Raw genomic sequence first — 25,477 nt, forward strand, 5'->3', positions numbered from 1 at the left:
TGGTTGATGTTCAACCATTTCAAGAAGTAGTATATGATCAGGAACCAATGGTAGTGAAGGGTAAAATCTACGATGCACTGAAGGCATTGGCAAAAAAAAAAAAAAAAAAGGCTCCAGGAATTGATGAAATACAAATTGAAATCTTTCAGTAAACTGATGAAACACTGGAAGTGCTCACTCACATATGCCAAGGAATTTGGAAGACAGCCACCTGGCTGGTTGATGCCCATTCCAAAGAGAAATGACCCAGTGCAATGCAGAAATGATCAAACAATATCATTAATATCACATGCAAGTTAAATTTTGCTGATGATCATTCAAAAACGACTGTATAACAGTACATCGACAGAGAGCTGCCAGAAATTCAGGCGGATTCAGACAAGGACTTGGAATTTGGGATATCATGGCAGACGTTAGATGGATCTTGGCTAAAAGCAGAGAATACCAGAAAGATGTTTTTTTGCTTCATTGACTATGCAAAGGCTTTCAATTGTGTGGATCATGACAAGCTATGACCAACATGGCGAAAATGGGTATTTCAGAACACTTAATTGTGCTCATGAGGAACTTGTACATAGACCAAGGAACAGCATTCAATCAGAGCAAGGGGATACTTACTGGTTTAAAATCAGCAAAGGTGTGTGCCGAGGTTGTATTCTCTCACTATACTTAATTCAATCTGTATGTTGAGCAAATAATCCAAGAAACTGGATTATATGAAGAAAACCATGGCATCAGGGTTGGAGGAAGACTCAACACCCACCTGCAATATGTAGATGATACAACAGTGCTTGCTGAAAGTGAAGAGGACTTAAAATACTTATTGATGAAGATCAAAGATTACACTCAGTACGGATTGCACCTCAATATAAAGAAAACAAAAATCCTCACCACGGGACCAATCAAGAACATCATGCTAAACATAGAAAAGATTCAAGTTGTCAGAGGGTTTCCTAGGCTGAAAGCTTTACAGAAGCCAATTGTTGGGTCTTTTCTCCTGTGGGAAGCTGGTGGGTTTGAAACATTGACCTTTCTGTTAGCAGCCCAGAATTATATATAAGATTTATTTGCCAATTGAAGTGTTAGGGATGTTTCTTGTTTGGGACTATTATGAATGAAAACATTCTACCCATTGCCACTGAGCTCAACTCACAGAGAATAACCAGAAGGGAGTAGAACTGTCCCCTTGGGTTTCTAAGGTTGCAAGCCTTTATGGAAGCCAATTGTCACAGTTTTCACCTGGAGCAGCTAGTGGGTTACTACAACCTTTGCAAGTAGGATTTGTGTGTGAGCAGATGTTTTCATTCCATTTGGGTAAATACCTAGTACAGTCAATGTGGGATAGTATTATAAGAAACTGCCAGATGGCTTTCCAAAGTAGCTGTACTCTGTGTCCTGTAGAGTTTCTATGTTGTTATTAAGTTCTGTCTAATTGATACCAACTCACAGTGACCCTATATAGGATTTCCGGACTGTAAATGTTTTTCAGGAGTAGAAAGTCTCATTTTTCTCCCTCAGAGCAGATGGTGGGCTCTAACCACCAACCTTGTGGCTAGCAGTTCATAGCTTATCCTACCTACAGAGACACTGTGCTCCCAGAGTTGCTATGAGTAGGAATCAATTAGACATCAATAAATAATATGCCTGCATCTAGTAGTTTTGATTTGTCTTTTCCTAATAAAAATGATGTTAAATCTTTTCATATGCTTATTTGCCACCAACATATCATCTTTGGTGAATTGTCAATTCAAGTATTTTGCTCATTTTTAAATTAAGTTGTTTGTTTTCTTATCATTGAGCTTTGAGAGGTTTCTTTTTTTGTTTTATTTTGTTTTTCGTGTGTATTCCAGATTCAAGCCCTTTATCAGATATGTGTTGTGAAAAACAGTCTCCGAGGCTGTGGCTTATCTTTCCATTCTCTTATTAGTATCTTTTGAAGAAGAGGCTTTCAATTTTGATGAAGTTCTACACATTAAAAAAAAAAAAATGTTTTTGTTTATAGATCATGCTTTTTGTGTTATAAGTATAGAATCTTTATCTAACGTAAGTTCACAATGATTTTCTCCTACATTTTCTTCTAGAAAGTTTTGTAATATTAGGTTTGCATTAAGTCCATGGCCCATTTTGAGTTATTTTGTGTACATTGGTGTGGTGCTGTGGGTTAATGCACTGGATGGCAAAGTCGGTTTGAACCACATGGTCGGCAATTCAAGCTCACTAGTTGCTCCTTGGAAACTCTATGTAGGGTTGCTATGGGTTGGAACTGACTCAACAGCACTTAACAACAACAACAGTGCAAAGTTCACCCTTTGTGTATGGATAGCCAATCATTTCAGGACCATTTCTGAAAAAGATCTCCCTTTCTCCATTGACTTATCTTGTTGCTTTGTTGGACAGCAATTGACCATATACCAGAATATATTCCTGGGCTCTCAGTTTGGCTTCACTGGTCGGTCCTTTTGACAGTACCACACTGTCTTGGTTATTCTTGCTTTTTATTGTCTTGATATCAGGTAGTGTGAGACTTCCAATTTGGTTTGTCCTTTAATTTTTGTTTTGATTTATTTGCCTGTTCTAGATCATTGGCCTTTCTATATACATTTTGGAATCAGCTTATTATTTCTACAAAAATCTGCTGATAGTTTTATTGTGATTGTGTTGAATCTACAGAATGACTTGGGGAAAATTGCTATCTTAGCAATATTGTGTCTCCCAATCCACTGACCGTCTATTTATTGAGGTTGTGTTTTTTTTTCATTAGACTTTCATAGTTTTCAGCTTGCAGCTCTTACACCTATTTATTTTATAAGACTTATACCTAAATATTTGGTGTTTTTGATGCCATTACAAATAGTACTTTTTAAAAGAAATCTGACTTACAAAATTGTTATAATTGCTTTTGTTTGTTTTTATTGTTAAGTGCTGTATTCTCGGTTCCAACTCATAGTGACCCTGTAGAGGGTTTCCAAGGAGCAGCTGGTGGGTTTGAACTGCCAACCTTGCGGTTCACATTCCAGTGCTGAGCCTACAGCGCCACAACAGGAGTCCAAAGTTATAATAGCTAATAGGTAGAAATAGAAGTGTTTTGTTTTTTACCTTATATCTTGAAACTTTAATAAACTCACTAATGTGAGTAGCATTTTTGGTTTTTTTTTTTGGCAGATTCTTTGACGTTTTCTGCATAGAAATGTTTTCTTTGAATAGAGACAGTTCTCTTTTTTTCTCTTGCCTTATTGCACTCAAGTAAGGTGCTGAACAGAAGTGGTGAGAGAGTTTCTTTTTGTCTTTTTCTCGCATCAGGAATTTGTAACCACTACATTGTCTCTCTGGTAGCATAGTGGTTACAAATCGGGCTGCTAATCACAGGGACAGCAGTTCAAAACTACCAGCTGTTCCACAGGAAAAAGATGAGGCTTTCTGCTCCTGTAAAGATTTACAGCCTCGGAAACCCTGTACAGGGTCGCTGTGAGTCGGAACCGACTCCATAGTACATAACCACCAACCACCACTATCCCAGAGGAAGAGAAAACACCTATCTTGTTGACAACTTTATTCTAAGAAATCTAATTTCACCTTCTGACCTTTCCAACTTTATTACCTTGGAGGTAGCTCTGAGGGCTGAAGACAAAACAAAACAAAACACCAAGCCTGCTGCCATCAAGCCATTTCTGCCTCATGGAGACTCAGGGTGTTACAGGGTAAAACGGCTCCACAGGGTTTTCTTAGTTGTCATCTTCAGATTGCCAGGTCTTTCTCCTGCAAAGCCACTGGCTGTGTTCGAACCACCAACCACTAGATTAGTCACAAGCACAAACCATTTGCACCATCCAGGGAGCTTTCTGGTAATGAGCTGGGGGACACAGAACTGGTCCAGAGATGCCTCCTTGTCAGTCCTATCCATGTGTTTTCACACTTCAGTTTTGGAATGAGGGAATGCTTGTCACCTTTTAAAAAAATGTTCTCAGCATTCTGGGGCCTTGCCTAAAATCAAGACACCATCTTATAGATGTCCTTATTTCTTTTCTTATACAAATGAAGGAAGTGGACTCAGAGATTTCAACAATCCATGCACAATCGTGCAGGTAGAAGTAGCATGATTTGACCTCAGCTCTGTCAACTCCAGTAAGGGTGTTCTTTCTTCTAGACCACACCAGTCCAACTGAGAAAAAATCAGGTTCCATTGATCACGCCCCAAACTCGCAGGTAAAACCAAAAGAGCTAAGATGTTTCTAGGTTTAATTTAGCCATTCTAGAACACTGTTCTATGGCATCATGGAGGAAATAGTGTGGCATTTGTCCTCCAAATTGTCAAAGAATGATAATCGTCCTACCCCAAAGCAGGTGCTGAGGTCAGAAGCTGAGAGACTCTAATTACCAACACTGGTCCCCTCAGGCCTCCAATCAGGAAATCAGGACAGGCAATATGGACTCTGTTTTAGTTAAGAAATTTGACCATATGTCTCTAAGTTAACAAGTCCAAGCTAATTTGCTTCTGTGAGAATTTCAGAAACCCAAGGTTCCGTCTGGAGATGACTTCTCCCTGACAACAGATAGGCAGATCCTAAGCAGAAGTTTGAACTGCAAGGTTGGCCGCTCCTTGGAAACCTTATATAGGGTTGCTATGAGTCGAACCAACTTGATAGCACTTAACAAGTGAAAGTTTAGGTTTAAAGCTGATCCCACTAAAACCATACTCTGAAAGAAAAAACTGTCATCATTCACACACCTAGGCAGGTGAGGAAAACATCTGTGTACATTTTCATTAGACAGTCCTGGGAGCTGAAAAGTTCAAGTCACAATAATGGGTCTTTGCTGTGGAGCCAGGGTGTGGTGGTCTGGCCAGGTCATTTGCTGAGAAACTTCGCACTTAATGCAGTCTTTTGCCATAACCCACCTGGTTACCACGGTAGGTTCTTGTTAATATCTTCCCTCAAGTTGGCCCCTGACTCACGATGACTCGGTGCACAATAACACAAACGCTGCCCGATCCTGCTCTTTCCATGGCTAGTTGAGAGCTGGACCATTGTGTTTTCATTGGCTGAAATTTTTTTTTTTAATGGTTTATTGTGAATTATGTGATAGTTTACATGGGAGAACATTAGTTTTACACTCATCCTATCACATATTGTTTTATTGTCATGGTTACAATCCCCTTCATGCATCATCAACCAACCCAAGGGTATACACTACAAGCCTGCACCCCGGTCATCAGCAAACAGCCCCCTCTGGGTCTAATGTCCCCAACTCCTCCATCTCCACATCATCGTCTCTGCCTCCATCTCTGGCATCACTGCTTCTCTGGGTAGGGTTCTGCTCTCTGCTCTTCTCACTTGATGATCCCAGGGACCTCTGCTCCTAGGCTGAAAAGTTAATCACTCCCCTCCTTGCTACAAAACTGTCTACCTTTACATTTCCAACCCTCACAATCAGTCCTGATCACAATTATTCACTATTGTATCACAAGAGACCCATCTGCATTTCCTTTCATCTGCCCCGCCCAGACAAATTGGATACTATTCAGTGGCATTGGCTGTTTTTTGGAAGTAAATTAAGCAGGCCTTTCATCCTTAATCCATTTTAGCCTGGATGCTCTCCTGAAATCTTCTCAGTATCATGTTGTGTCTGAGCCCCTGGATGCATCCATCTTTCCTTTTAGAAAGTCTTTTGACCATTTGTCAATCATGGTAAATTTGGATTCATCCTTTAAGACTCAGCTCAAGCACATGCTGTCTTTGGGGACCCGTGGACACTCATTTCTTGGTGCCTCCATAACGTACTGCTCAGCCCTACTTGGCCACACTTAGCACCCAGTCCAATGATCACTTATGACATCCCTGTTTTCCCTAGTGAACCATGGAATCCTTAAGGAAAGGAACTAAGTACATCATCTTTAGGTCCTTGGGTGGCACCAATGGTTTGCACTCAGCTACCAACCATGGCAGTCAAAGCCACCCAGTGGTACCATGAAAGAAAAGGCCTACCAATCAGCTTCCATAGAATTTAGTCAAGAAAACCCTAGGGTGATCAGTTCTACTCTGTGACAGGGAGGGCAACTCAACAGTAGCTAACAACAACTCACTTCGGCTTCTCCACACCCTCCCTGGTGCCTGGCATATGGTAGGTGATGTTGAAGGGGATTAAGCAAAAGAGTAATGAAATAATTTGTCTTGAAAAATAGGGTGAGAAACTTGACCTACACAAATGGATGGAGTAGCTCAAAAGAGGGAACAAATCTTTATAGTGAGGATCATTCCCACCCCCTCCATACACAGAGTAGACAGGGATGGGCAACTTGGACATTGGCTACCCAAAATGGGGGGGCTACAAAGGCAAGAAGTGACTGGCTTACAAGCTTTCAAAAGGGAACTAGATCCAGAGGGCATGGAGCAAGGTAGAATCTCCATTGAGTAGTGTCCAATCTGTTTAGGTGGGGCTGATGAAATGAAATGCGGATAGATACAATAGTGAATAATTGTTATCAGGACTGATTGTGAGGGTTGGAAATGTAAAGGTAGACATTTTGTAGCAAGAAAGGGAGTGATTAACTCTGCAGTCTAGGAGCGGAGGTTCCTGGCACCATGAAGGGAGAAAAGCGGAGTGCGGGACTCTACCCAGAGAAGCAATGATGCCAGAAATGGAGGCAGAGACGATTACATGGAGAGATGGAGCAGCTGGGGACTTTAGACCCAGAGAGGGAGAGAGGCTGTGTGCTGACGACTGGGGGACAGGCTTGCAGGGTATACCCTTTGGTTGGTTGATGATGCATGAAGGGGATTGTAACTATGGCAAGGAAACAATATAAGATAGGATGAATGTAAAACTAATGTTCTCCTATATAAATTATCACATAATTCACAATAAAACATTTAAAAAAATAGGATGAGAATGGTTGCATAACTTGAGGACTATAATCAGTGTTACTGAATTCTATGTGTGGAAACTGTTGAATGGGTGCGTGCTCTGCTGTGTATATTTTCAGCAACATCAACACAAATCAAATAATTTTAAAAAATTTCTTGATCAACCTGAGGTATCTTTGCTTCTTCCCTTCCATCTGAATTAAACTGGAGGTGGAGGGCTGCTGTCTCTCAATTTCTGCTTACTTGGTGAAAGGCAAAGGACCCCTGGTGGTACAGTGGTTAAGCACTTGGCTGCTAACTGAAAGGCCAGTGGTTTGAACCCACCAGCCACTCTGCAGGAGAAAGATGTGACAGTCTGTTTTCATAATGATTTACAGCCTTAGAAACCCTATGGGGCAGTTCTACCCTGTCCTAGAGCGTCACTGTGAGTTGGAATCAACTTCAGGGCAATGGGTTTAGGTCTTTTTCAGTTTTGTGAGAAGAAAGAGGTCGCGAAGGAGGCAGAAATTGAAGCAAGTGGAAAAGGTGGGAAATTATAACAACATCAGGAATATTTCCCCTTCCCAGGGCACCCTCTTCCTGACGGATCCTGCCATGTACTCACTGAACTGATCAGAAAGTGAATGGTAACCATCACCTTGCCACTGGGAAGAGAGGCGGGTACTGGGCCGCTCTCAGCGTACTGTGTTTGGTGTGAGTGCAACCTCCCGTGAGCCTGAGACACTGAGGACCAATCCATGAAAATGAAGTTCCAGTTTTCCTTCACATCATTTTCCCGTTTATCACTTCAGAATCTTTTGCCCACTCCTGTCAGCAGGAATATCCCATTATGACTCTTCCTAACAAGGTTTGTCTTTTGAGTCTGATCGGAATGTGCTGTGTGATCTGTGGCCTGTTTACTTCTTTGTCTACATTTGTCTGCATTTGTTGTGCTTGAGTGTCTCCTTCCAGGTCCTTCTAGTAATGTCACCCTTCCTTCCCCAGTGCACAAGAGTAGTCGCTCAGGAAAGTTCACAATCCAGGAGAACACATCCCATTCCAAACCAGCCCTCAAACTGTAAGGCACCTTGAACCCTGGACTTCCAAGGGTCAGTATGGAAAGGGACAAATCTATAAACAGGTTGTTGGTAAGTGCCATCAAGCTGGTTCCAACCCATAGCGACCTTGTATAGAGTTTCCAAGGAGCAGCTAGTGAGCTTGAACCACCGACCTTGCAGTTCAAACGACTGCAGTCTGACACATTAGCCCACAGCGCCACACCAGAAACAGATAGGGCCCAAAAATAGAAGAGAAAGGAAATACTATTGTTTTGTGCACCTGTTAAGTGATCTCACTTGAGCTAGTGTTATTATTCCCAATGACAGTTAAGGCAAGTGAAATGGGGTCACTTCCCAAAGACTACTCAACTGGTCAGCACCAGAGCCAAGAACTAGACCTGTTCATTCCAGAGTCTGGGATCTCTCCTTCCTCCTTATCCCTCAGTTCTGGGTATGGGAGTGTGCTGTCCACTGGGCAGAGGGGAGGGAGAGCCAGCAAAACATAGATCTGATTGAGGTTAGCATCCAAGTCCAGTGGGTCCAATCTGGCTCTGGGGTTTCTTGGTGCTCTTCAGTATCAGGCTCCTTGTCTGCTGAACCCAGATATGTTAGAGCTGGGGATACAGGAAGTCACAAGAAGGTTCCAGAAGACAGCGGTTGGAGAGGAGCTGGCAAAGTCTGGGTCCAAGTAGGAAACAGAGGTGGTCTAGGGCCAGACTCTCACTGCTGGAAATGGAGGTAGAAACTCAACTGTCAGATGCGATATTGCAGAGGGGGTCAGAGAAAGGTGCAATCTAGGGTTCCAGATACACGGAATAGAAACAGAACAACATCTCCATGAGAAAAACCTCCTCATATCTGTCCAGCTTCATTGGGATGGCATCTAATGCTGGACTTTGCTTTCCATTTCCCACTTATTTTTTGGTACCTTTGGAATGTTCCTTAGAAACCAGGATGGTAGGATTTCATCTCTAATACTGTGTTATCAGGAGGGGTCCATCCCTGGAGAAGGATATCACACTTGGTAAAATGGAGGGTCAGTGAAAAAGAGGAGGACCCCCAATGAGAGGGATTGGCACCATGGCAGCCCCAATGGGCTCATACACAGCAACAATTGTGAGAATGGTGCAGAACCGGGCCGTGTTCTGTTCTGTTGTGCATGGGTCACTGTGGGTTGGAGCTGAGTCGATGGCACCTAACAACAAGTGCTTTGTTGGGGCTATATTTATACACACACTTTTGTACACACACATTACCCACAGTAATGCCACACTGGTATATTGCAGCATGTGTTCACCTGCACAAAGTCACAGATTGATACCTATGGTCATGCATTCATTCATTCAGGAAGCATTTAAGGGCTGATGTGGACTAGGTGCTGGGGGCAACCATAATCAGATGAATGAAATGCAATCTCTGCCAGCAGAGGGGCCCAGGAACACAGAGCTGTGTGGATAATTGTGATCACATAATCAGGGTGTGGCTCAGGTTCGAGGGAAAGAATATGTTCTTTTGGGACATGGAGATAAGAGAAAGAAAGAGCGAGGAAGGAAGGAAGGAAGGATGGAGGGAGGGAGGGAGGGAAGGAAGGAGGGAGAGAGGGAGGATTTGGTGGGGCCAGGAGGATTTGGTGGGGCCAGGAGAGACAGGATGGGTTTTCCAGTAGAACAAATGGCAGAAGGAGAATCACTGAGGTGAGAACGTGAATGGCATGTTTGTCAAGCAGTAGAAAGCTGAGTAAGTGGGAATTGGCATGGCAATGCTAGACAATGCTCTGCCTGGATAACTAAATATTGATGGTGCAGCAAGGGTTAAAGTGTAGAAAGGTGGAACTAGGAAATATGGCATAGAAGGAAACTATTTTTGTGGTAAGAAGGAAGAATATCATGAGTTTTGAAATGATTCCTCTCATGGCCAACAAAACATGGTATACAAGGTTGTTGTTAGGTGTCACTGAGTTGGCACAACTGGTCCCGCACCAACCTCACAATTGTTACTGAACCTGAGCCCATTGCTGCCACCACTGTGCTAATCTATCTTATTGAGGATCTTCCTCTTTTTCTCTGACCCTCCACTTCACCAAACATGATATCCTTCTCCAGGGACGAGTTCCCTCCTGATAATACGTCCGAAGTATGAGAGATGAAGTCTGGTCTTCCTGGCTTCCAAGGAGCATTATGGCTGTACTTCCTCCAACACAGATTGGTTTGTTGTTTTGGCAGTCCATGGTACTTTGAATATTCTCCTCCAACACCACAACTCATATGCATCAATTCTTCTACAGTCTTCCTTATTCACTGTCCAACTTTCACATGCATATGAGATTATTGAAAATACCATGGCTTGAGTCAGGTGCACCTTAGTTCTCAAACTGACATCTTTGCTCTTCAGTACTGTCTTGTACAGCAGATATGCCTAATGCAATATGTAATTGGATTTCTTGACTGCTGCTTCCATGAGTGCTAAAGGATGATCCAAACAAAATTAAGTCTTTGATAACTTCAATCTTTTCTCCATTTATATGCATGTTATTTATTGTTCCAATGGTGAGGATTTTTGTTTTTTTTTTTTACCTTGAGGTGCAACCCATACCAAAGGCTGTGGTCTTTGATAGCAATTAGTCACTATTGTACCACAAGAGTCCTATCCTCATCTCCTTTCATTAGCTCCGTTCAGACAGATTGGATACTGCTCAGTGGAGATTCTACCTTCCTCCACACCCTCTGGATCTCGGCTCCCTCTTGAAAGCTTGTAAGCCAGTCGCTTCTTGTCTTTGTAGCACCTCCATTTTGTGTAACCAATGTTCAAGTTGCACATTCCTGTCTACCCTGTGTACCCAGGGGGTAGGAATGATCCTCACTGTAAAGATTTGTTCCTTCTTTTGAGCTACTGCATCCATAGGTGTAGGTCAAATTCATCAAATTGTATCAGATTACTCTTTTTTTTCCTCTTCTTTCTTCTTCTAGTCGAGTTCTGATCATCCAGTCATTGAAGCCAGGTCAAATGAGTATTATCTGCAAGTGTGGGTGTTCTTGTACATATGCCCTCTCTTCATATCAGTTGGATGCTTCACTCTCCACTCTAGTCCTCCCAAAGTGGTCACCAGTCAGACCACATGCCTGCTCATGTATACAATCTTGATGCCATGTTTTTCTTCACATAAACCTAAAATTTCAAATTATTTGCTCAGCATGCAGATTGAATAAGTATGGTGAAAGAATACAGCCCTGGTGCACACCTTTCCTAATTTTAAACCATTCAGTGTTCCCTTGTTCTGTTCAAACCACTGCCTCTTGGTCTATGTACAGGTCCCCACAGAGCACAATTAAGTGTTCCAGAATACTCATATTTCGTAGTGTTGTCCATAACTTGTCATGATCCACACAATCAAAAGCCCTTGCATAGTCAATAAAGTAAAACATCTTTCTGGTAGCCTCTGCTCTCAGTCAAGATCCATCTAATGTCAGCAATGATATCCTTCGCTCCACGTCCTCTTCTGAATCTGGCTTGAACCTTTGGGAGCTCTCTGTCAGTGCATGGTTGCAGCCATTTTTGTATTATCTTTAGCAAGATTTTACTTGCATGAGAGATTAATGATACTGTATGAAGATTTCTGTATTCTGTTGGGTCACCTCTCTTTAGAATGGGCACAAATATGGATCTCTTCCAATCCGTTGGCCAGGTAGTTGTCTTCCAAATTTCTTGGTATAGATGAGTGAGTGCCTCCAAAGCCACATCAGTTTGTTCAGAGATTTCCATCTGTATTCCATCTATTCCCAGTGCCTTGTTCTTTGCCAATGACTTCAATGCACCTTGGACTTCTTTCTTCAGAATCACTGGCTATTAAAACATATGCCACCTCTTGAAATGGTAGAACATAGACCATTTCATTTTGGTACAGTGACTCTGTGTATTTCTTTCATCTTCTTTTGATGCTTTCTGCATCATTCAATATTTTGCCCACATAATTCTTCAATATTTCAAGTTGAGTCTTGAATTTTTTCTTCAGTTCCCTCAGCTTGAGAAAGGCTGAGCAGTTCTTCCCTTTTAATTTCTTATTCCAGGTCTTTGCACATTTCATTATAATATTTGACATTGTCTTCTCGAACTGACCTTTGAAACTTTCTGTTCAGGTCTTTTACCGCTTCACTTCTTCTACTTGTTTTAGCATCTCTATGTTGGAACACAAGTTTTAGAGTCTCTTCTGATATCCATTTTGGTCTCTTTCTTTCTTGTCTTCTTGATGACCTTTTGCTTTCTTCCTATGTGATATTCTTAATGTCATCCTAAAACTCTTCTGATCTTTGGTCTTTAGTGTCTAATACATAAAATCTGTTCTTGAGATGATTTCTAAATTCAGGTGGGATATGTTCAAGGTCATATTTTGACTGTCGTGGACTTGATTTAATTTTCTTCAGCTTCCACCTGAACTTGCATATGAGCAATTGATTATCTCTCCCACAGTCTACTCCATGCCTTGTTTTGGCTGATAATGTGGAGCTTTTCCACTCTCTTTCCACAGAGGAAGTCAATTTGATTTCTGTGTATTCCATCTGTGAGGCCATGTGTGTAGTCATCTTTTACATTGTTTTAAAACAGTAATTGCAATGAAGAAGTCATTGGTCTTGCAAAATTCAATTATGGGATCTCCAGCATAGTTTCTATCACCAAAGCCATATTTTCCAACTACTGATCCTTCCTCTTTCTTTCAATCCTTTGCATTCCAATCACCAGTAATTATCAATATATCTTGATTGTATGTTTGATCAATTTCAGACAGAAGAAGTTGGTAGGATTCTTCAATTTCATCATCACTGGCCTTAGTGGTTGGGGCATAAATTTGAATAATAATGGTCTTCCTTGCGGGCATGTGAATATTATCCTATCACAGACAGCATTAGACTTCATGACTGATCTTGACGTTTTCTTTTTGATGATGAATGCGGCACCATTCTTCTTCAATTTGTCATTTGGGCATAGTAAACTATGTGATTGTCAAATTCGAAATGGTTAATACCAGTCCATTTCAGCTCACCAATACCTAGGATATCGATGTCAATGCATTCCATTTAATTTTTGACAGTTTTTAATTTTCCTAGATTCATACTTTATACATTCCATGTTCCAATTATCAATGGATGTTTACAGCTGTTTCTCTTCATTTTGAGTTGTGCCCCATCAGCAAATGAAGATGTCGGAGGCTTTACTCCATTCGAGTCATCATGGTCAACTCTACTTTGAGGAAGCAGCTCTTCCCCAGTTGTATTTTGAATGCCTTCCAATCTGAAAAGTTCATCTTCTGGTACTATATCTGACAATATTCTGGTGCTCTTCGTCTTGTCTCAGTATTCAATATTCTGGTGCTAACTGTATTCCACTGCTATTCATAAGATTTCAGTGATGAAATATTTGGCAGTAGTCTGTCTCTCCTTCCTCGTCTGTCTTTATCTGGAAGGTCATCTGAAACCTGCCTACCATGGGTGACCTTGCTGGTTCTTAAAGTACTCATGGCATAACTTCCAGAACCACAGCAACACGCAAGCCATCACAGCGCAATAAACTGACAGATGAGTGGTGGGTATGCATACAAGGTAGGCAGCCTAAAAACAAAACAAAACCTCACTGCTGTCCAGTCAATTCTGACTCATCGAGATCCTAAAGATCAGAGTAGACTTGCCCTCATGGGGTTCCTAAGGCTATGATCCTTACTGCAGCACATGGCATATCTTGTTCCCATGGAGTGGCTGGTGGGTTTGAACAGGTCTCTGTGAGTTGCAGGTCACTTTGTGATGCACAGACTACCTCTGTGAGGTACAGAGGTTACCTCTGTAAAGTACAGACCATCTCTGTGCGGTACAGGTCACCTCTGTGAAGCATAGACCATCTCTGTGAATTATAGGCCACCTCTGTGAATTACAGGCCACCTCTGTGAGGTACAGGTCACCTCTGTGAGATACAGGTCACCTCTGTGAGGTACAGATCACCTCTGTGAATTACAGGCCACCTCTGTGAGGTCCAAACTGCCTCTGTGAAGTACAAGTCACCTCTGTGAGGTACAATACAGGTCTTCTCTATGAGGTACACAGGCACGGCAAACTGCTTCCACTCACCCTATTATATATGTTTGATTTCATGTCTGTCCTTTACACTGCTTATTTGTAGATTAGGGTGTAAAACCAAATGAAATCTCAGGTGTTGTTCTTTTCAAATCTCAGATATATATTTCCCATTAGTAGCCTGAACCCCACAGAAATGGCCTGTACCTCACAGAGGCCATCCCAAAGTTTGGTGATCTCACCAGCCTCTGTTGGTGCCTACAATAAAGCCAGTGTCCATGTTCTTCCTAGATATCCGTTTGTGTATTTCTTAGGTAAAAGTTAAACTCCACAGCTCCCCTGTGGAATCAGGCTGAACTCGTGGAAGATTTCACCCTTCATTGGCCTCCTTTTTTGCCCCTATCCTGCCATGTCACCTCACTCTATTCATCTCCCCAGGAGTACTTCTTTAGCAAATGCCTTGCACTTGAATCTGTCTTTTGGGGTCTGCTTCCAGAAAACCTGATTTTGGACATTTAGCTTAAGGAGCATGAGACAGAAGGTGTCCTTGGACAGTGGTGTCAGCTAGGGTCACAGGATCACTTTCCCATTGGGAAAAAATAGAAGTACAGGACTCCCAGTTATATTAGAATATCAGATAAACAAAGAACCATTTTTAGTATAAATAGGCTCCATGTAACATTGCACATGAACCCATTGCCATGGGGCTGCATTTGATTCATAACGGCCCTGTAGGGTAGAGTAGAGCTGCCCCACAGGCTTCCCAAGACTGTAATCTTACGGAAGCAGACTGCCACATCTTTCTTCCATGGAACAGCTGGTTTGAACTACTGACCTTTTGGTTAACCGCCAAACACTTAACCACTGCACCACCAAGGCTTCTGACTTAGGACATATTTATACTTTAAAAATGATTCATTAGGTATTGGGGTCTTGAAGCCTGAAGTGCCCATGGTCCTTTCTAAGGGTTGCCGGATAAAATTCAGAATTCCCAGTTAAATTTGAATTTCAGGTAAAGCAATGGGTTTTTTTTTAGTATAATTTAATATTTGTTGTTTATCTGAAGTTTAAATTTAACCAGGAACTTTGTATTTTGTCTGGCAAACCTTAGGAAGAAACTTGGACCTTTGCCTTCATGGACATGTACCTCCATTAAACAAAAACTTTATAACTGTTGGTACAAAGATGAATATAATTCAGGTTGGAGTCATTATTATATATTCATTATCATTACTAGATTAATTTCTTTCTTTTCATTTTAAAAATATAAAATCAAAATGTTTTTGTGAGTCCCTAAAAATATTTTAGGGACCCTAGTAGTGCAGTGAGTGAATAAATGCTCAGCTTCTAACCAAAAGATTGTTGGTTTGAATCCACCAATGCTCCCCAGGAGAAAAATGGGGCAGTCTGCTTCTGTAAAGATTGATAGCCTTGAAAACCTTTTGGGGACAGTCCTCCTGTGTCCTATAGGGTCACTATGAGTTAAAGTAGACTCTAAATTATAATTTAAAAGTACTCTGAGCCCCAGGCATTGTATCTATCAATCTTGAATGTCATGCTTAGGCATTTGGACTGTCTTCATCAACCATTGTTCAACCAAGAGCTATGTAGTCAGATCTGTGATATAAAAAGCTAGCCCTAGAGTTGAGAGTGTGCAGAAGAGATCAAAGAATGAAATGTTTAGTCCAGGGAAGAGATTATCACTGTGATTAGGGTGGGACATTTTGTAGGAGCTCAACAAGTGTAGCTGGAAGTTCGTTAATTAAAGGATCATACGTTATCATGCTTGCCAAGTCTCCATCATATCAAGAGGTGGCCTGGGGCACAGGTAGGTCTGATAATGGACTTGACCAAATGGGCCAGAACCCCTGTGGGGCTCACCAGAGACCACCTCCTCATGAGCATAGGCAGCATGCCATAACCACGAAAACCATCATCTGCGCCTGTGTCAGGTGAAGCTCTGAGAGATACTCCAGCCAAAGGTCCATGACCCACCATATATATTTTTTTTTTTATTGCACACATATATTTAACAATGCACATCGAATGCTAAGAGCACTTTCTTTGTATTTTACAGAAGAGCTTGAAACAATATGGATTTTGCGTTCATATTGATATACCATAACACAGCCAGATCTAATCTATATAGCTGCATTACAATTTGTTTAGAGTTTAAAGGCTTAATGGCAATTATTAGGGAAGGAAAAAAGAGTGAGGTTTATTTTACTTAAGTGACTGGAAAATACATTCAAGAAACAGTGAATGAAATTTAATATGGTCCCATGGGCCCAGAAGGAGGCGGTACCTGATGTGGAGGGGTGATTGCTAGGTCCAAATGATCTCCTATCTGGAACTTCCGCGACTGCGGGGGCATGGAGTCTTCAGTCCCCTTTCTGCCAGACACGGGACTGCCCATCTCCTTCACTCCCTAGCCAGGTCTTTTAAGATCTGTAAAAATGATGGCAAAATTGAAGTGGGTGCCTTTCATTCTAGCTTCTGGGTAGACCTCTTTCACTAAATTCGTCAGTTCTTTCAAAGTCGTATCCATCCAAGTGTAGATCTGCAGCTCGCTGGACGTCAGGTTTCCGCGGGAGAATTCGTCCATCCGGTGATGGTGGCCGTTATTGGTGGTGAAGACTCGCAGCAGCAGCAGTGGGCAGGTCTTCTCCCAGTCAATCTGCAGCCCCAGTTCTTTCTTAATTTCCTCCGGGGTGACCCGCGACTCCACCCCCATCTTCCTCCTCCGGCCGGCTAGACGCTCCCCACCATGTTTTATTAATAAAGTTTTATTGGAACTTAGCCATGCCTGTACAGTTCCATATAATCTATGATTGTTTTTACGGTTACAGAGACCCAATACCCTGCAAAACCTAAAATAATTACTCTCTGGCCCTCTACGGAAAGTTTGTCAGTTCTGCTCTAGGCTATTGGGGAGAAATAAAGAATGGAATTTTGTGAGAAACTGGCACTTCTGAGTACCTGTAACTTCAAACAAAAAGAAACAAAAGAATCCATGAAAGCCCTTCCCCTCAATCTTCAAACTTAACTACTGTCAAATTGATTCTGACCCAGAGTCACATTACAGGACAGAGTAGAACTGCCCAATGGTGTCACCTTTATAGATGTGGTCTGCCACACCTTCCTCCCACAGAGCAGCTAGTGGGTTCAAACCACCCACCTTTTGCTTAGCAGCTAAAGGTTTTAACCAGTGTACTAGCAGCGTTCTTCCTCAGTCTTTAGTGGGTGCACGTGGTATAAGCCATGTGTCCTCTTCCCCATGCCCATTCATCAAAACAGAGAACAAAAACTCTACAAATAATCTCCAAGCAAAAGATTGGAGAAAATAGCTTGCTTATCTTTCTGGTTATTGGGAAAATGCATGCAGACAACTTTTCCAAATGTTGTATATGAATTCAAGTGAAAAACCTACCTCACAAGATAAGGGTGTGCTCCTGGTGGGAATCGTGCAGGATTAGGGGAGATATTTGGCAAGAAGCATAGTGATGCTGTTCAGAAATTCCTACTTGCCCTTTTGCAATCATTTAAATAATCTGTAGTTCTCCATGGGTACTTTACCTGACCTAATTAAAAATCAGATTGCTATTTTACTGGGAAAAAATGGTACTTTCAACTGTTTTAGAAAGAAGAAAAGAATGAGCATTATCAAGACCATCTCTTAGAAGATTAGGACACAAAAAAATCCATGAGAAGCTTCAAAGTTGTTTTTGTTTTCCCCAGCTTTGAAATACACAGACAGTGCTGATAATTTTATCTTCCTCAAAATACAGCAAATGAAGTCTACTTACTACTCCTGGGCAATTCCATACATAAATTAAAAAGCAAAAACAAAGCACTTTTTAAACAAATCCTCCTGTGATTCGCAAATCCATCATTGTCTTCTCCTGTGGTGAGGGCTTTATGCCAGAGATCAATGCAATTTGAAAGTTTGGGAGGTGATTTTGTTTTTCATACCTTGCTATTTGATGAGTTTTCAGATGACCATCTAAAGAACAGCTTACATATTGTCTCTTGAAGGTCTCAGATAGGCTTCAGATGAGCTGACAAGTTGAGAGATGGCTAACAGAGATAGAAATAGATTTCATCCAGTTGCTTTAAGTCAGCTTTGAAAGTTAGTTCAAACACACTACTTAGTGAATTCATGAAAAATCTTTTTTTAACCCCAAGAATATTTCTACTTCTTGTCATCACATTTTATGGGAGAGTTGCATTATGAAGCAATCATCTTTCCCATTTAAAAAAAAAAGCCTTTCCAGGCACAAACTGTGCCACAAAAAGCCACATGGAAAGATGGGCTGATTCTCCTTCAATGTATTTCTGAATATGTCGGTTTTAAAATGGGATGAGATATTCAAATGTCCCTAATTAGAATATTTTTTCAGGCAACTAGATAGATGGGCTGTTCTGTGGCTATAAAAATCATCCACTCTTGGTAGAACCTGCATTTTTAAATAATTTTGCTAATAGCAAGGATGAGTATATATAATTCATTCTTTTTTCCCTTTCAACAGATCATTTATCAAGCACTCATATGGACCAGAGCCTGTGCTAGGCTTAGGGGATATGGAGGTGAAAGGGGTGGTTCCTGCCATTAAGTTGTTTGCTGTCCAACAGGGAAGATAGACACAGAAAAAAACAAAACAAAACAAAAACAATTATGTAAGGTATAATGCAGTTAACTGTGGCCATAGGCCCTCTCTTTGAGTTACCCCTTATTACCAGTGGTGTGCATCAACAAGACTGATTACTTGGTTGATTGATTGATTGATTGATTGATGATTGATGAATACCCAAGCCTCATTCCTAAAAGTGACATTATCAATATGGCTAATCAAATGGTATAGAGGACAAATTTCTATCTCAACCCTTCCATGAAGAGCAGATGCAGCCCACTGATAGAGCTGCGATGGCTTCCTTTCCCAGGCCACAGATATTTGATAGGCTGCCTTTATCGTGCCATTGGTATTTTTTACATTTAGGTCAGGGGTCCAAAAAAATACAGAAAGACATTATTGTCTCCTAACAATTTAGGAGAGGGGGCAAAGGAATATGGCAGATGCTGACGGGCTGCCAGTTGCCAATGCCCTGTCAATGAAATAATTGTATGCACAATTCAGACATGCTGGAATTCCCATGAGCCTTAACTGCATTAGTTATGATCCTCTGGGCTGCAAGTAACAGCATGTCCAATTAAAGTGGCTAAGGCAACAGGGGCTTACTCTTATGAAACCATTTGCTATTGAGATGATTTTGATTCATGGGAGGAGGGGGTTGGTTATACACCAATGGCTCACAGATAGACCATCTGGTGTAGAGATGACTTGAGCCTCTTTGCACCTCATCCTCATTTTGAAAGAATGTGCCTTCAATACCAGGGAGCTGGTCACATCATCATCTCTGTTTCAGAACAGCCTGTGGTGGTGATTCACTCTACAAGTCTCACAGGTGATATTGGAGTTTATTATAACCTTATGAATGGAGTCCTGGTTTGGCACTGTGTGTTAATGAGCTGAACTGCAAAGTCAGTTTGAATCACAAGGTCAGCAGTTCAAGCTCACCAGCTGCTACTTGGAAACCCTATACAGAGTAGCTATGGGTCAGAACTGACTTGATGGCACTTAACAACAACATGCCCTATGAAGTTCACAAAAATCTAAGGATAGTTCATACGTCCAACCTGGGTTAACTTGGCTTAGTGCCAGTGAGACATTTTGCTAAATCTGTTCATGATTATCTAATTAGGACCAAAGGCTGAATGTAAAGAGGTAAATCCTTGAGTTGAGGACAAGCTGTTAATCAGGGAAAACATTCTCATCTCATGATATCAGGAAGTCGCTTGCTCTTCCAGGGCTCTGAGATTCATCTTTAGTATAAAGATTCTAGACATCCTCCTAGTACTAGAAATATTGATCACAGTCCAAACCAAACCATAATGCCCCACCAGGCTGAAGCATCCACTTGGGTGAGTTAGTAACATTCCCCTCTTCACCAAGAAAACCACAACTCAGAAGCTCCAATATATCTCTCAACTCTGAGTGCAGCCCCTTGTGAGCACATTCTGATTGACCTTCTGCATCCCCCACTAAGTTTTTTTTCCCTCTCCTCCTGCCAGGCTCTTCCTCAGGGGGATGGTGGGCCCTAACTTGTACAGATCAGAAGGAGCAGGAAGGTTGGGAAGTAGGATGAATCTTGATCAGAAAATCACACAACCCAGCCTTACATTGTTTTTTAAAGTTTCTAGTTTGTCTCCTAGTTTGATGAGTAGCACCTGAAATCTTGAAGGTTTGCAAGTGGCCACCCAAGGTAAAGTTCCCCTGGAGCTGCAGAGGAGGATCTGTGAAGGAAGTGGACAACAGGTTTGATTGTTTCCATGGACTATTACTTCCATTGCTATGAGACCAGAGGATGGTCTGCTACCATCGCTGAACGTTTGCTCAAGGATCTAATAGGTGGTTCCTGGTGAGAAAGAGGAAAGGTGTGCAACAGCTTCAAACTCATATGGAAACCAGACTTATTGGATATATAGAGATTGGGAGAATCCCAGAAATAATCTTTGAAGCTTGAACTGAAACTGTCGCATGAAGTCATTGCTAAACAATAGTTGTTTTTGTTGTTAAGTGCCATCAAGTCGGTTCCGACCCATAGTGACCTTGTATAGTGTTTCTGAGGAGTGGCTGGTGGGTTTTGTTTTGTTTTTTTCTTGATCATAGTTTATAAGCTTATTTGATGAAAAAACTTTCCATACAGAGTACCAGTTCAGATTATTTGTGTACACATAAACAAGTGATTAAAGATAATGAACATAAACAGAATGAAAGGAAACAGAATAAACGGACTCAAGTTTGATATGGTCACGTGAGAGAGGAAGAACAAGATAAAACCCTGCACCCAGGATTACTTGGAAATGCTGCCCAACCAGACAAACCAACTAATTGCTTCTCCAACGTCTCTTAGAAAACAAAACAAAGAAAATTATACAACCCCTCTTTTTAAATAAACTTCCAAGAGAAGCAAGAGGCAATAAATCAGCTTTTGAGAAGTGGAGTGAATCAGCTGCTTGAGTTCTAACCAACTTGTTTTTCGTCATTAAACATTACCCAAATTATAGCCTGGAATTTGAGCACTTATGTAGAAGCTCAGGTAGGAAAAATGTCAGGATAATAATGAAAGGGTTAGTCTATGGAACTTTCTATGGTTTTCACTGCCTCCCCACCCTCACCATCAATCAACAGTTGTGCGATTTTCTTGTTTATGTTCAGGCCTGGCCAGTGAAATTCAGGGCGTTCCCGTTTTCTCTCTTCTGCATTTGTTTCTCCTAAAGTTCTGTATAAAAATCTATAGGAGGGTCCTGAATGGTTAGGCTTATGCTGGTGTGAGGTTTGGGAATGTTTTGGGTTTTGTTCCCTCATGAAAGGGGCCCTTGAAAAGGTTTTGCTCTCTCCCAGAGAGCCAGCTTGGGACTGCCCGTGTTTCCTGTGGGAGGTGCCCATTCAGCCAAACTCAGAAGTTTGAAGCAGAGAAAGTCATCGGATCCCAGGCCTCCAGATAATGGGAACCCTGTTCTGCTAAATACATACATACCCCTGAGATGTGAATCTAGCTAGAAGTTTAGAATTACCACACAAAGGTGAGGCTGAGGATAACCTCCTCCCAAATTCAGGAAATGGGTTATTCAGGCCAATAACTAAGAGGGTATGAAGTGCTTAAATGGGACATTAACTTTTATGCCCCATGGCAGTGGTGAGAGTTAGGCACTAACAGTTCAGTTTTCCTTCCTTTGTTTCAAGCATGGGAGATTTTAGGATGGTGGATTCTTACATGTTAAGTCAGTCAGATAACAGAGACTTCTGGATAACCATGGAGGCAAATGAAAAAATCCCAAGAGGAAGCCACTCTCTTTCACACTATGCCATGGGCTACTCTCATATCTCCTGCAGGAGTCAGGGGTTGAAGCGTCCTGAGTTTGAAACCCACTTCTGCACTCCTTATTTACTCTGGAAAAGGGGAGGAAATAAAAGTTAAAGGTGGTAATTAAATGTTAGGTGACACACTGCACTGTTGTCGTTACCACTGGGTTGCCTCTGACTCACACTGACCCCATGTACACCTGATTGCCGGCCTGCTGGAATTCACTGCTGCCTTCAGCCTAGGGGCTCATCTTCTAGCACTATCTGGGACAATATTCTGTGGTAGCCATAGGTTTTACATTGGCCAATTTTTGGAAGTAGATTATCAGGCCTTTCTTTCTGGTCAGTTTTAGGAAGCTCTACTAAAAACCGTCTGCCATGGGGTGCCCTGAAGGGGCTTGAAATTCTGGTGACATAGTTTCCAACCTCATAGCAACATGCAAACCACCACAGAATGACAAACAGATGGGTAGTGGGAGGCACTGTTAAGTAAAACAAATTTCAGTCACAAATACAGTAGCTAGGATTATGTTTGACTGTTATGTCAGTCTGAATTAACTGGCTTATGTTAGGTAAGAGGAATTTGAAATCCCAGGGGTTTAAAAAATTTTGTTCCTAGTCACATGACTGGTGGGTCCATTGTGAGGTGGCTCCTGTTCTGCTCCGTGTCCCCATCGATGTGGGACACAGGCTGTTGGAACATCTTTTATCTGACACGTTGCTGGGCTCGTGAAAAAGGAAAAGAGAACCTGGTAGAATGGCAGAGCGCCTCTCCAGGCTTCTGCTTAGAGGTGGCACATGCCACCTCTGCTATGTTTTCATAGGCCAAAGCAAGTCTATGGTCAAGTAAATATTCTTAACAATCATATAACCTATCACTGCTACATGCAATAGAGAACCCCAAATCACAGAGACTAAAGGACATTTGTCTTATAAAATAAACCCCAAAATAGACAGTCTAGTGCTGACACAAAAGGTCCACAGCCATTGGGAACCTACGCCCTCCCATCTTCCTGTCATAATAAAGCAATAGGTGCCTTTTTGTGAATGGAAAGGAAGGCAAGATGCCCATTAAGCGGAAGGATAATGGAACCCTTGGCTGAGCAGGTGAGAAAGAGAATGACCAGGGAGTTCAGTCAACCAGTCAAGAAAAAGAAATAGGAAAAGAGGAAATGACAATGGAAAATAAAGAATAAACATACAATTGAAGCAATAAAAACACGCACATGAACTTTTACATTAATGGGTCCCCAGTGAAGAGTGTTGGTAACAGACTTGTGGTTCTTAGGGACATAACTGTTGTTGTTAAGTTCGAGTCATTCCCAATTCATAGGATCTTGCATAGGGTTTCTGAGGAGTGCCTGGTAAGTTTGAACTGCTGACCTTGTGTTTCAAACTGACCTTGAGGTCCAGTGCTATTCCTACAGTGCCACACCAGGGACATAACTAGAGCATGTCACATAACATGAGCAAGGAAAGTAGGAACAGTAAGGTGACCCTGTAGCCCAGCAATGCCTGCTCAGCCTGAAGGGGAGGTCCAGCCAGGGTAGGATCTTGCGTGGCTTGCAGCCTGACGCGGCAACTAATGAAGGATTCCAGTGTCCCAGGTGTTGGAGGCTAAGACTGAAAATGTCTTTTAAATGGCCTGACTCAGTAGCCCTTATTAGACCAGCTCTGCATAGGTCAACAAGGAAGAGAAGTCCTTGTTTGTGTTACTCCCCAACAGAGAGTTGTGATGCATTTCCAGATTAATACAGGCACTGTCAGGTAAACACAGGACCACAAGGTCATTTGAAGCACAAGGTCAGTGAGTCAAACTCACTAGCTGCTCCTTGGAAACCCTATACTGGATTGCTATGAGTCGGAACTGACTCGACAGCACTTAACAACAACAGGCAGCACAGCCCTGTGGTACTTTTTAGGGCCATGCTCAACAAAGTAGATAAATGGAAATATCTAACAGATGTGGGGCCACTGTGATGACTCGTAGCCTCTGTGCTATCCTTTCAATCCCAGCACTAAAAATCAAGGTAGAAATTGCCCTAGAAGCCCAGTGCTAATGCGATGAGGGACTATAATTGTGCAAGTATAGATTTAGATTTCCAAATAATCTTAGCACCGCTGCCTTTCCCACTGGACAATACATCTTAGAGTGTGGTTCCAAGTCCTGCTAGCGAGGGTCCTCAGATGTCATCCCTTAATCCTAATCCAAACTCTCTGCTTGCCTAGAAAGGCCTCCTGACAAGGCAGGAGGTCTCCAGAAGCTTCTTGCTGATCCCTCCTTCAAATAAAGAGCTGCTTGAACCCGGACTCCCTTCTGGACACAAAGGAGCCCAGGATTCCCTGGCTCTGGCTCCTTTCCAAGCAGTTAGGCAGGAACCCCCACCCCAGACAGAAAAGGGAGACCTGCAGGAGGATCTGTGGAAACCTGAAACCAGGAGCCAGCTGCAAAGGCAGACAGGGAAGAGGTCACATGTGTGGGCTGTGTATTCTTTTTCTATGTTGTCTGTATTAGCTTCCTGGGGCTGCTGTAACAAAACACCACCAACTAGCTAGCTTTAGAAGAACAGAAATGTATTTATTGTCTCATAGTTTTTGAAGCTAGGAGCCCAAAGTCAGGGTATCTGACAGGTTGATTTCTTTGGAGGGCTTTGAGAGAGTATCTGCTCCATGCCCCTCTTCTGATGGTAGTTTGTGATCCTTGGCATGCCTTGGCTTCTAGGTGCATTTGCACATGGTCATTCCTCCTCTGCATGCCTCTCGGCATCTTGTTTCCTCTTTTACAGGACACAACTCTGATATGACCTCATATTCTCCTCTAGTTTGACCTTTGACCTCATATTAACTGATAACACCCTATTTCCAAATAGGGTCTCTTTCATAGGTATCAGGGATTATGATTTCAAGCTATCTTTTTTTTTTTTTTTTGGTTGTACACAGAAACACTCAGGAATATATAATAATTTAAACAACCAAAGGGCACATTCTGCAAGCCTGCCTCCTGGCCGCCAGCACACAGCCTTTCTCTTCCCATGAGTCTAGAGTCCTCAGCAACTCTATCTCTCCTTGTCCTCATCTCTGCCTCCATCTCTGGTGTCGCTGATTCTCTGGAGAGGGTCCCACGTTCCACTCATGTGCTTCTCCCTTGATGGTCCTAGGGTCCTTCTGTTCCTGGACTGTAAGATTAACTACTCCCTCTTTTTGATACAAAACTTTTACCTTTACAGTTGTGACAGTCGCTATTAGTCATGATAACAATTACACACTATTGAATCATAAGAATCTTATCCCCATCTCCTTTCACCAGACCTGTCTAGACACGATGTCTATTCAGTGTGGCTACTACCTTTCCCTGCACACTCTGAAACTAAACTCCCCCTTGAAAACTTGTAAGTCAGCCACTTCGTGCCTTTATGTTGTTGTTGTCAGGTGCTATCGAGTCGGAACTGACTCATAGCGACCCCATGCACAGCAGAATGAAACGATGTCTGATCCTGGGCCAACCTTACTACCGCTGCCACACTTGACACCATCAATGATGCCACCAGGCTGATCCATCTCGTTGGGGGTCTTCCTCTCTTTCTCTGACCCTCCATCTT

At 42.1% G+C, this 25,477-nt stretch overlaps 1 pseudogene; it reads right to left on the reverse strand.

The window, feature by feature from the left end:
* Window positions 1–16,222: 16,222 nt before the first annotated feature.
* Window positions 16,223–16,711, reverse strand: LOC102825787 (annotated as a pseudogene).
* Window positions 16,712–25,477: the final 8,766 nt, after the last annotated feature.

The sequence above is a fragment of the Chrysochloris asiatica genome, unplaced genomic scaffold, assembly GCF_000296735.1.
Source record: "Chrysochloris asiatica unplaced genomic scaffold, ChrAsi1.0 scaffold00007, whole genome shotgun sequence".
NCBI lineage: Eukaryota > Metazoa > Chordata > Mammalia > Afrosoricida > Chrysochloridae > Chrysochloris > Chrysochloris asiatica.